Source organism: Tupaia chinensis, unplaced genomic scaffold (assembly GCF_000334495.1).
Source record: "Tupaia chinensis unplaced genomic scaffold, TupChi_1.0 Scaffold000316_1, whole genome shotgun sequence".
Classification (NCBI taxonomy): Eukaryota; Metazoa; Chordata; class Mammalia; order Scandentia; family Tupaiidae; genus Tupaia; species Tupaia belangeri.
Genome location: NW_006159809.1, coordinates 10,269,655 through 10,279,398, shown reverse-complemented (window position 1 = coordinate 10,279,398; position 9,744 = coordinate 10,269,655). Strand labels below are relative to the sequence as shown.

Below are 9,744 nucleotides of genomic sequence, written 5' to 3'. Positions count from 1 at the left end.
TAACATCAGGAATGAGTGTCTGCAGTTTTATCTCTGGACAGAGACTCTGAACCACCCATCTCTATTTGTATACAAACATAAATTGAGTACCTGATGCATTTGGACTATTGAATGTAAGATATTTCCCAAGAAGAAGTTCTATATATCATTGACATATTTCACATTTGCATAAAATAGAAATATTAGAGAGGGACCAAATGATGAACAAAGAAAAACTGGGCCTGTGTTGGGTTATTCTAGTGTTAGGGCTCAGTATTAATAGTGCCATATGCTACATAGGGGCATGCCATCACTATAAGTAACCGAAGTTCACAGAGTAATCACTAACATGGAGTCCAGTCCATGGAGGAGCTCAGGAAATCGTTCAGATGGATAGTAGAAAATAGATGGATAGATCAATATGTGGGTGGAAGGATGGATGGATGGAAAGATGAGTGGTTGGAGTCTCTGGTGAGCATCCTTCAAACCAGCAGTTATAGACTGCTCATAAACAAGAGGCAGCTTTCTTCATAGCGTCTTACTGACCTGGGCCTGTCACCGCTTTCCACTTTTGTTGCAGTTAAACAGAAAGATCTGCCTCAGCTCCAGGAAACCATCTGTAGATAAGTGTTTGGGGCTTTCTTAGTTGCAAGTGTCAGGTCTCACTTGCAATTGACTGAAATTACAAACAGTAATTTGTTGAAAGAATATTGGTGTATTTCAGAGAGTACAAAGATGGATGCAACTTAGTCTGAGAAACTTCGAGTTAGAACAAGAATTAGAATCATGTAGGGACCAGGTTTTTGTTTGTTTGTTTGTTTTCTATGCAGTTTATTTTCACAATATATCTGTCTATACCAAGCTTACTAGATTCTATTGTCTGTTCATCCACCAAACCCGAATGCTGAGATTATTTCAAGATTCCTGAGGAGCCAACCCAGTAACCTAACATAAATACACTTTACACCAGTCTACTCTTTTTTTTATTACTCTAGAAAATCACAAAATCTGTGAAAAGCATGGGAAGGATCTATTAGTTATATACTCAGGTACAACAATGAGTAGCTGGACAAGGGAAAATTACTTATATATCTTAGGAAAGAAATTTTTGGGAGGAGCCAATGGCAGAAGAGTGTTTCGCTTCACTTTATAATAGAAGCCTTCAACATCCATTATAGTTTGGCTCAAGAGAAGATACTTATTCAGCCTTCTATTTTGTGTCCACGTGAAAATGGCCTTGCCACAGCAAGTATCTCCACCTTCTGTTGTAATCAGGTTCTTACCTTGAAACACCATTGCTAACTCTTTACAGATGGGGTTTTCTGTCCCACCTCCTTTTTTCAGTCCAACCTCCTTTTGAAGGGGTCTTTTAAAAACTCACAGAAAATGCATATTATGAAAAAAACTATGCACAGATTTCAGGGGTTTTTGTACCAAATAAACATGTCCATGAGTTCCATTGTTACAGAAACATTTTGGACTCCCCTTGTATATCACAGATGTGGATATCAAGGCCAGGGAGAGAAGACATTGAGACACGGTCGCAGAGCTAGGGCTTCTCTATGAGAGTTCCCTTCACTAAACAGAGATGCCACAAGACAAGTGCTCCCACATGTGGCCTGTTGGGATGGGAGTTAGGAGGGAACAGAGAAGGTAATTCTTAGAAAACGTGTTGCTAGTGTGAAGTGGACATAAATATTTACCAAATTTTGGATGAAGGCTTAGAATGCGAGTCTGCCTAGACAGTCTCTCTTAATATGGATGCCACAGGATTTTCCAGAATCTTCTGAAAAGTCTTATAAGGAAACTGCAAAACATGAAAACAACTGCCCCAGCTGCTTCTGGGGTCGTCGTCTTCTGACTGCAGCTGTGGAGAATTGTTGAATTCCATTTCCATGTTGCTCTAAAAGCATTTCAAAGAGGTTCAGAGAAAGCCGGGTGCACTTTGGTAAATTGAAAACTATTTGTGACTAACCATCCATCACTATCTCTCAACATTCACCATCAGAAAGAGGTGGGGGCCGAAGGGGCAGAAGGCCAGACCTGAGGCAGGGGGAGGGGGATGAACACATTCCCAGTTGCCCCTGTCTTTCTGAGAAACCCTAGAATAATATATGTCCCTTTGTGTCCTTACCAAGGAGATTTTAGAGAGAGAGAGAAGGATGAAGATGCTGTAGACACTTCTGTGTGCCATATACCTGCTTCTCAGGAATGGTAAGCATCTGTGAACTTAAAATAGAAAGTCCTTGCCATGAACATTCTTCCATAAATACTAATTATGGTGAGCTGCATTTTCTTTAATACCCACCCACTGTAATTGCCTCCAAGCTGGAGATGTTTGTTAAGAATCATTGCTGTTCAACCACTTTTTCTCATTATTCTGTTTTATGACCTACAAATGTTACCACAATCTTTTCTCAGGTTTATAGAATGTATTTCTTGAGCAAGGAGAATAGCAAGGAAGAAAAGGAGATGAGAAAGTTTAGCAAAAACAGCCAAATCTTACTGCTCCATTAATATAAAGTTCAAAGTCAGGCAAGACTACACTGCAATGTTTAGGGATGACTGCAAAAGTGAAAAGCCAAGATCTGACTACCATAATACTTAGGAGAGTGCTTGATTTGGAAGGTAGCTGATGAGGGCAGTGACAGAAGTTCGGGGTGAGGGAGATGACATGTAGGCCGAGTTCTGCTTCTTGCCCTGGGTGGTGGTTATAGGAGCACTCACTTTGTGATCAGTTTTTGAACAATACAATGTTGTGCACCATTTTATTCGTGGGTTTATTTCACAATTTAAAAAAATTAAACAAATGAAATGAAGGAGGCCACTGTGTCCGTAACTCGTATAAAACCTCATTTGATGATTTTCTTCAAGTTCCTTGGTGACAGGGATGGACAACTTTCAAAGAAGGGCATGGATAAGCAACATTAAACAGGAGGTGAAGTGTAGCCCCTGACCCTTTCCCTTCCTCTGGGTTATAAGACGGTAACTGATTGGACTCTTTCTGGTACTCATTTGCACAAGTTAATTTAGTCTCATGCAGTGCTCCCCAACTTTTTTTTTTTCTAAAGGAATGAGACACTTCAAAGGGACCCATAAAAAGACAGCACTACGGAAAGCATACAAGTGGCACTGTAGAGGTAAAATTGGTTCACTGGCCTGAGATCCACTCACTCCAGTTCCTCTTTGGGCTCTACCGTGGCACTAATGGCACTTTTGTGAGACTTTCGGGGCTCTTTAGAACACAGTTTAAAACCCCAGGTTTGCCAGTCACAGTGACATAGCTATAGTACAACAGCCCACTATGCTGGAGCCTTGTGGAAGATTGGAATTTGTTTCCGGGGTCAACCTGTATATGCTAGGCATGTGTGCACATGTCAGTGATCCAGTCAGGAAGGCAGGGGAAATAGGGTACTTCATGAGACCTTGTTAGGGTACTTGTCTTTCTCTTTTCCTCTTTCCCATGAAATAAAGAAATAAAAAGAAACTTCAAAAATAACCAAAAAAAGAAAGAAAGAAATTAAACCTGAACTCTAATGAATAGCTATTATGTATTTATAACCTAAAGACCAAGAAAATGGTCAGAGGAATGGGACATGGCACAGCTAAGTCCTCATGTGGAAATGAAGGTCGGGAGTACTTGTGTGTCTTGTGGTAAGGGACTCAATGTGGGCCTTGGGTCACCTGGAGAATACTGGCCGCTGGGTGATGGGCAGTATGCTGAACAGGGACCAATTCCTGAGACTAAGTTGTGCAAGTGAGCGTGAGATGCGTCCAGTCAGTTAAAGTGAACATGGTTCCCAAAGGTCCCCGAGGAGTACTGTTAATGGTGGGAGTGGCAGGCACCACAGAGGCCTGGAGGGAGAAACTTTAGGTCACGCAGACCTTTTTGTAGCTTTCAAATCACAAGTAAACAATGCCTGTCTCATGTCTCAGTGAAACTGAAGAAACAAAACAGCTGAGATTTTTCAGAAGGGCACATCACATGAAAGATGACTTGCTATTGTGACACAAGGCTCTCCTTCTCTCCTCACTCGCTTATTGAAATGAAACTGAGAGAGATTGAAAACATCAAGTGGTGTTCTGCTTGTCTCCAAGTAGCAGAGAATGTCTTAGTCCATTCAGGCTGCTATAACAAAATATCATGGACTGGGTGCCTTCTAAACAACAGAGATTTATTTTTTCACAGTTCTGGAGGCTAGAAATCCAAAATCAAGAAACCAGCATATTTGATTTGAGATAGAGTCTGTTTTCTGGTACCACTGTCTTCACATGGCAGAAAGGATGAGCAAGCTTTCTAGGGCCTCTGTTATAAGGGTATAATCCTTTTTATGAAGTCACCACCACCATAACCTAATTATCTCCTAGAAGCCCCACTCCTAGCACTATCACCATAGAGGTTAGGATTTCAACATTTGAACTGAGGATGGAGTAGGGGTTGAGAAAGATTCACATCACAGTAGCCTTTAAGCTGCATGACTTCAAACTAAAAACCTCCAGCCTGAAAATCGTCATTTAAGGCTAGGCTTAGTTTTGTTTTGTTTCACTTTTTTTAATTTAAAAAAAAAAAAAACCACTTTCCCACTCCATTCATTTCTCACCTCATGCCACCCAGACAGACTATAATTCCAGTAAGCTGTGAGGACAAGTGCTCTGGTATCGAATTGTGAGCATTTGGGAAAGAGGATGAGCTCAGTAAGTGTTAAGTGATAGTAGTAACAGGAGTAGCAGTGGTCTTTGTAAGCAGCCATCGAACTGCTAAACCTCCCTGGGGCCTTTTAGTCTGCCCCTAATAACACTGAGAATATGAGCAGGAATTTCAGAGGGCCCCAGGAAATATGCTACTGAGAGCAGAGAATTTACTAAGTCTATGACTAAATCACTTGCATTTGAGGATCTGTAGTGTTCCAACTGTTGCACACTGTGCTGGCCTGTGTCTAATGTGAAGACAACTGTAAGCCAGTGTCCCCAAACTGAAGGGAGGATGCTCAGGTTAGCCCCAGAAGCATCCCTAGCACCATCATCAGAAGTCACCAGCCGAGCATCTAACTAAACATGGGTGGCATCCTATGGGATCCTGAGAGGACAGATCAGTAAAATGAGTGTGGGGATTCCTGTGCTTCTCCTCTCTGGACTAGTTAAATACTAGCTATCTTTGCAAAAGTCTCTTAGCTCCCCTAGACCCAGTTTCACCTGCTTGACAAATTAGTTGAGGCTTGTCTTGAGAACCTTCTCACCCCCTTAACAGCACTCATTTTCTCTCCTTCCACAAATTCAGAGACCCAGGGATGGTGTTTCTGCCCTTCCCCACCTTCTCCTACCTCTAAACCAATGGCTCCTATGCAGACAGCAGTGTTGAAGACCCAGCTGGTCTCCACCTTTGTCTCAGGACTCTCTTGCATTCTTTTTTTTTTTTTTTTTTACTTTTTTTTTTTTTTTTTATTTGACCAGAGGGGGAAAGAGCGGGGGGGAAGGGGGGAGAAAGAAAGCTGCCAGGTCCAGGACTCAAACCATAGTCGGCCATGTGGGAGTCCAACGCCCTTAACCACCATGCCACCTGCCGGTCCCTCCTTTTCATTCTTAAAATTAATCAATGCCCCCGAGTAACTTTTGTTTCTGTAGGTTATATCTATCATCATTGCCATATTATTAATAGAAATAAAAATAAAAACTATTTCAAGTATGTGTTAAGTTATTTGAAAACAAAAGTAAACCCATTACACATTAGCATAAATGTCATTTTTCAAAAAATAACTATATTTACCAAAATAAGATAAATTTATGAGAAAGGTTGGGTTTTTGATTTTAAAAAATATCTCTTGGTCTAGCTTAATAGGAGCTAGTTTGATTTCCATATCTGCTTCTGCATTCTGCCTGTTGAGATCAGTTGTTCTGATTGAAATAGGCGAAGAAAATTTAGTCACACATAGAAACATTTGAGGAAATAGAAAGAGTATGTATTTTATTTTATTTTATTTTATTTTATTTTATTTTATTTTATTGCAGGAACTGCCAAAGTTTTAGTGTTTAATAATTAATAGCACAACTTACCAAGGCCTGAAACATGAAGGTAACATGTTCAAGACACTGGGGGGAGTCACTCTAAACTCACTATATAGTATGTGTTTAAGAACACACGTTGTAATATAAAACCTGTCTACACATAGTGGATAGCTCAGAAAGCCAGCTGGTCTCCTCTTGGTGTTCCAGATTTCGGTGTTAATTATTAGCAACCTTCAACTCTTCTATGTGGCAGGTATCTTGTTTTCACCTTCCAGTTCTTCCACCCCAGCCTGTGTCACGAGGTCAGGTCAGTGACGTTTTTCTCCAGATCATCAGTGCAACTACTCATATCATCAATTCTTCCAATGATCTGGTCAAACATGGTCTGAAATTTATCTTGCATCTGTTGCAAGAAAGTCTGCACCACAGAGGTCAGGTCCTACACAGTCTTGGGGTCAGTCTCGGCCATCTCCCTGGTGCCCAGCGTGGCGGTGGTTGCTCAGACCGTCACCAACACTTCCCTCTGTTCATCGTGCAGACCAAGAGTTTGTATTTTAATAGGTTTTTTCATATTATTATGGATATTCTTATTTGACATTACACCAAAACTCAACAGTGCTGATTCAGTTTTACACTAAAACTCATTCACCAGTGCTAATCAGTAAACTTTTCATATTTTGTTATTTTAAAGTCCATTAGTCCGTCATGTACTTTGAATGGCACTTTTACCCATGCGTAATTTTATAACATCATGCCTTGGTCATTTGGAAAGTATTGATTTATTGAATTATGAGAACTTCCACATGTACAGAGCAAAACTTTTATTATATTGGGTCATTAGAAAAGTCATGACATGGGACCAGGAGTTGACATAATGGCTGTCGCTGGACTTGCATGTAGTTGACCATGGTTTGAATCCCAGACCCGGTGGCCTAAACTCACGTTGGGTACATGTGCATGCATGCCCAAGATCCCAAGAGGAGAATGGAGGAGAAGGGATTGCAGCATGGCCATCCCCCCTGGGGGGGGGGTGATTTCTCACTTTCTGTCTCTTTGTCTCTGCCTTTCTGGCGAGTGCACATGCCCTATAGCAAAAACTTCTCCAAAAAAAAGAAAAAGAGAGAAAGAAAGAAAGAAAGAAAGAAAGAAAGAAAGAAAGAAAGAAAGAAAGAAAGAGAAAAGAAAAGTCATGACACATTTTCAAGTAGAAAAACAGAAAAAGACATCATGACTTTCCCAATGACCCAATATATTCATAAAAAAAAATAATAGTGGGAAAGGCAAATGATAGTTCAGTATTATTATGAAAGAAATAGATTTGACCTTGGAGACACCCAAGGGTAGAGACCACACTGAGAATTTCTTGATTAACCATCACATACAGTCATAGCTGTGGATGTGGAATGTAAAGATTTGTCATCTCTCCCAGATTAATGACTCAAGTTTCTTGGTAATGCCTGCAGCTTCTCCTTCCAGATGCTACAGACGAGTTTGGGTAGTGAGTGTAAGTCAGGAGGGAGACTTGCAGCCAATCAAACTCTGTGAACTACTTATCTCTGCCCCTACCAACATCCTGGAACTTTTTTAAATATAAGGAATTATGTGCTGGTGAATGTTTAACAACCAGGTCTCCAGGAAAAAAGCCTTGGCTTTTTAGCATTTGCAGATCTCTGTATTGTAACAATGTCCTTTATCTCTGATCTCAAGCTACTGAGAAAGCATCAATGAACAAATCACTGAGACAAGATGTGTACAATTGGTTCTCATGCATTCGTGTGGGCCAGCTCTAGTATATCACGGAGAAAGAGACATAGACCCACCTCTTGATGAGTGGAATTCGCAGCTGTTTCATCTTAGCTTCCATGATTTGCCTACCCTCTGACCATAGATGATTAAATTCCTGCAAAATACAAAATACATTCACTTCTTTCCCAGAGGTCTCATCCCATTACAGTATTAGACTCAGGCTCAAGATCCAATATCCAGTCATTTAGGTGAGGCCTAGTTATGGATGAGATTCCTTCAATGTGGTCATCAGGTACAACTCCTAGAATACAGTTCCTATTCGCTTTGTATATCCGTGAGCTTAAGAGACAAATTATCTGCCCCTAACATACCAAACGTACTATATACCCAACATACAATGGTAAACAAGGAGCCATTCCTACTCAAAAAGTGTAATCATAACAATCTCCAGTCCAGTGGTTCTAAAATCAAGCCTGGCACAAGCCACCAGTTCCTTGATTCAGGCCCAGGGGCTCCTGGGGGATGATTCTCCATGGCCTTTGACCTCACCCACTGGGCATCCCACTCTAACTTCTGAGTCATCTTTTTTCCATAAGCAATAGCCTGCGTTTGCAGCTGAGTAGTATTCTTGGCCTGCTTCCTGCCTAAACTCTTCTCATTGCATATTTTGTCTATTTCAGTCTAAAAAAGGAAAAGTGTCAGTAAAATCAGGTTAAAGCAAATGATGTGGAACAGTATTAAAAAAGAAAAGAATCTTAGAGATCAGAGGGTGGACTGAGAAAAGTTTGAAGATGAGAGCAAAAGCTATAATTTAGGAATAATCTATGGTCTCACAATTCAGTCTGAGATTCCTGTGGAGAAGAGCGCTCTTTTTCCACCTGTAGAGGGATCCAGCAGCAAGGCTTCCTTACCTGACACCTGAGACTAGCCCTAGTTTTAACATTTGTCTTTTAGCCTGATGATCATAAAGATGCATATCTTCTCACCTGGTGATTTCTCTAGTTTACTTATTATTTTAATGTAAGAAATAATAAATAGGGCCAGCTGGTAACATGGTGGTTAAGACAGCTAGATCCCGCATGGCCAACTTCATGGGTTCAAGTCTGGGACTCGGTAGCCTGAAAAACATGCTGAGCGCATGTGCAAGCAAGCCCAAAACCCCAGGAGACGAGTGGAAGAGAAGGGATTGAGGTGTGCCCATCACCCCTAGGAGGTTATTTCTCTCTCTCTCTCTCTCTCTCTCTCTCTCTCTCTCTCTCTCTCCAGCAAGCGCACATACCATGTAGCATTTTTAAAAAAAAAGAAAAAGAAAAAAAAGAAGTAATAAATACTCATAAATTTCAAACAGACCAGAGCTAGGTTTTCTTCCCATTATAATTCTTCAGATCACCCCCTGCATCATTAATATTAGCAGTCTCTTAGTGAGTCCTGCCTACAACAGTGTATGAGTAAACACATAGATGATAGACACTTACATATGTACGTAATAGATGGATAAGCTTAAGCATTTTGCTTAAATTGAGGGCATGCTGTGCATACTGGCCTGACTCATTGCTTTTTTATCCTTAATTAAGTATCTTAGAAATTATAAGGACACAGGTAAAGCTCCCTCTCATATTTTCCCCTATTTGTTTTATGACTCGTTCTCCACTTTAGTGCACCTTCACTAAGATGAACCTCACTTATACCCTGTTACACGCCTTCACGGCATCCTGATTCTCTTCCTTCTAAAGCTCATCGCACGCAATGATAATAAGCCATTATGTAATGCTGACACTACATGCAGGTATCATTCTAAGACTTTATAAGTTAACTCAGTTAACCCTTGGAGTGCCCTGGGAGGCATGTACTGGTAGGCTATGTGATTCTTCAAGGGCCATACAGCTAGAAGTAACAGCTGGATTAAAACTCAGTCACTCGAGGGCCAAAGTCCAAATTTCATTTTTCTTTATTTGCCAGAAGTTGCATGCCTTCACCAGAGAGAGACAGAAAGGGAGAAAGGGAACGAGAGAACAC

The 9,744-nt window shown here is 40.8% G+C and overlaps 1 pseudogene; it reads right to left on the bottom strand.

The window, feature by feature from the left end:
* Positions 1-6,215: 6,215 nt before the first annotated feature.
* LOC114008269 (heat shock factor-binding protein 1 pseudogene) overlaps positions 6,216-9,744 on the bottom strand; it is a 14,594-nt pseudogene continuing 11,065 nt past the window's right edge.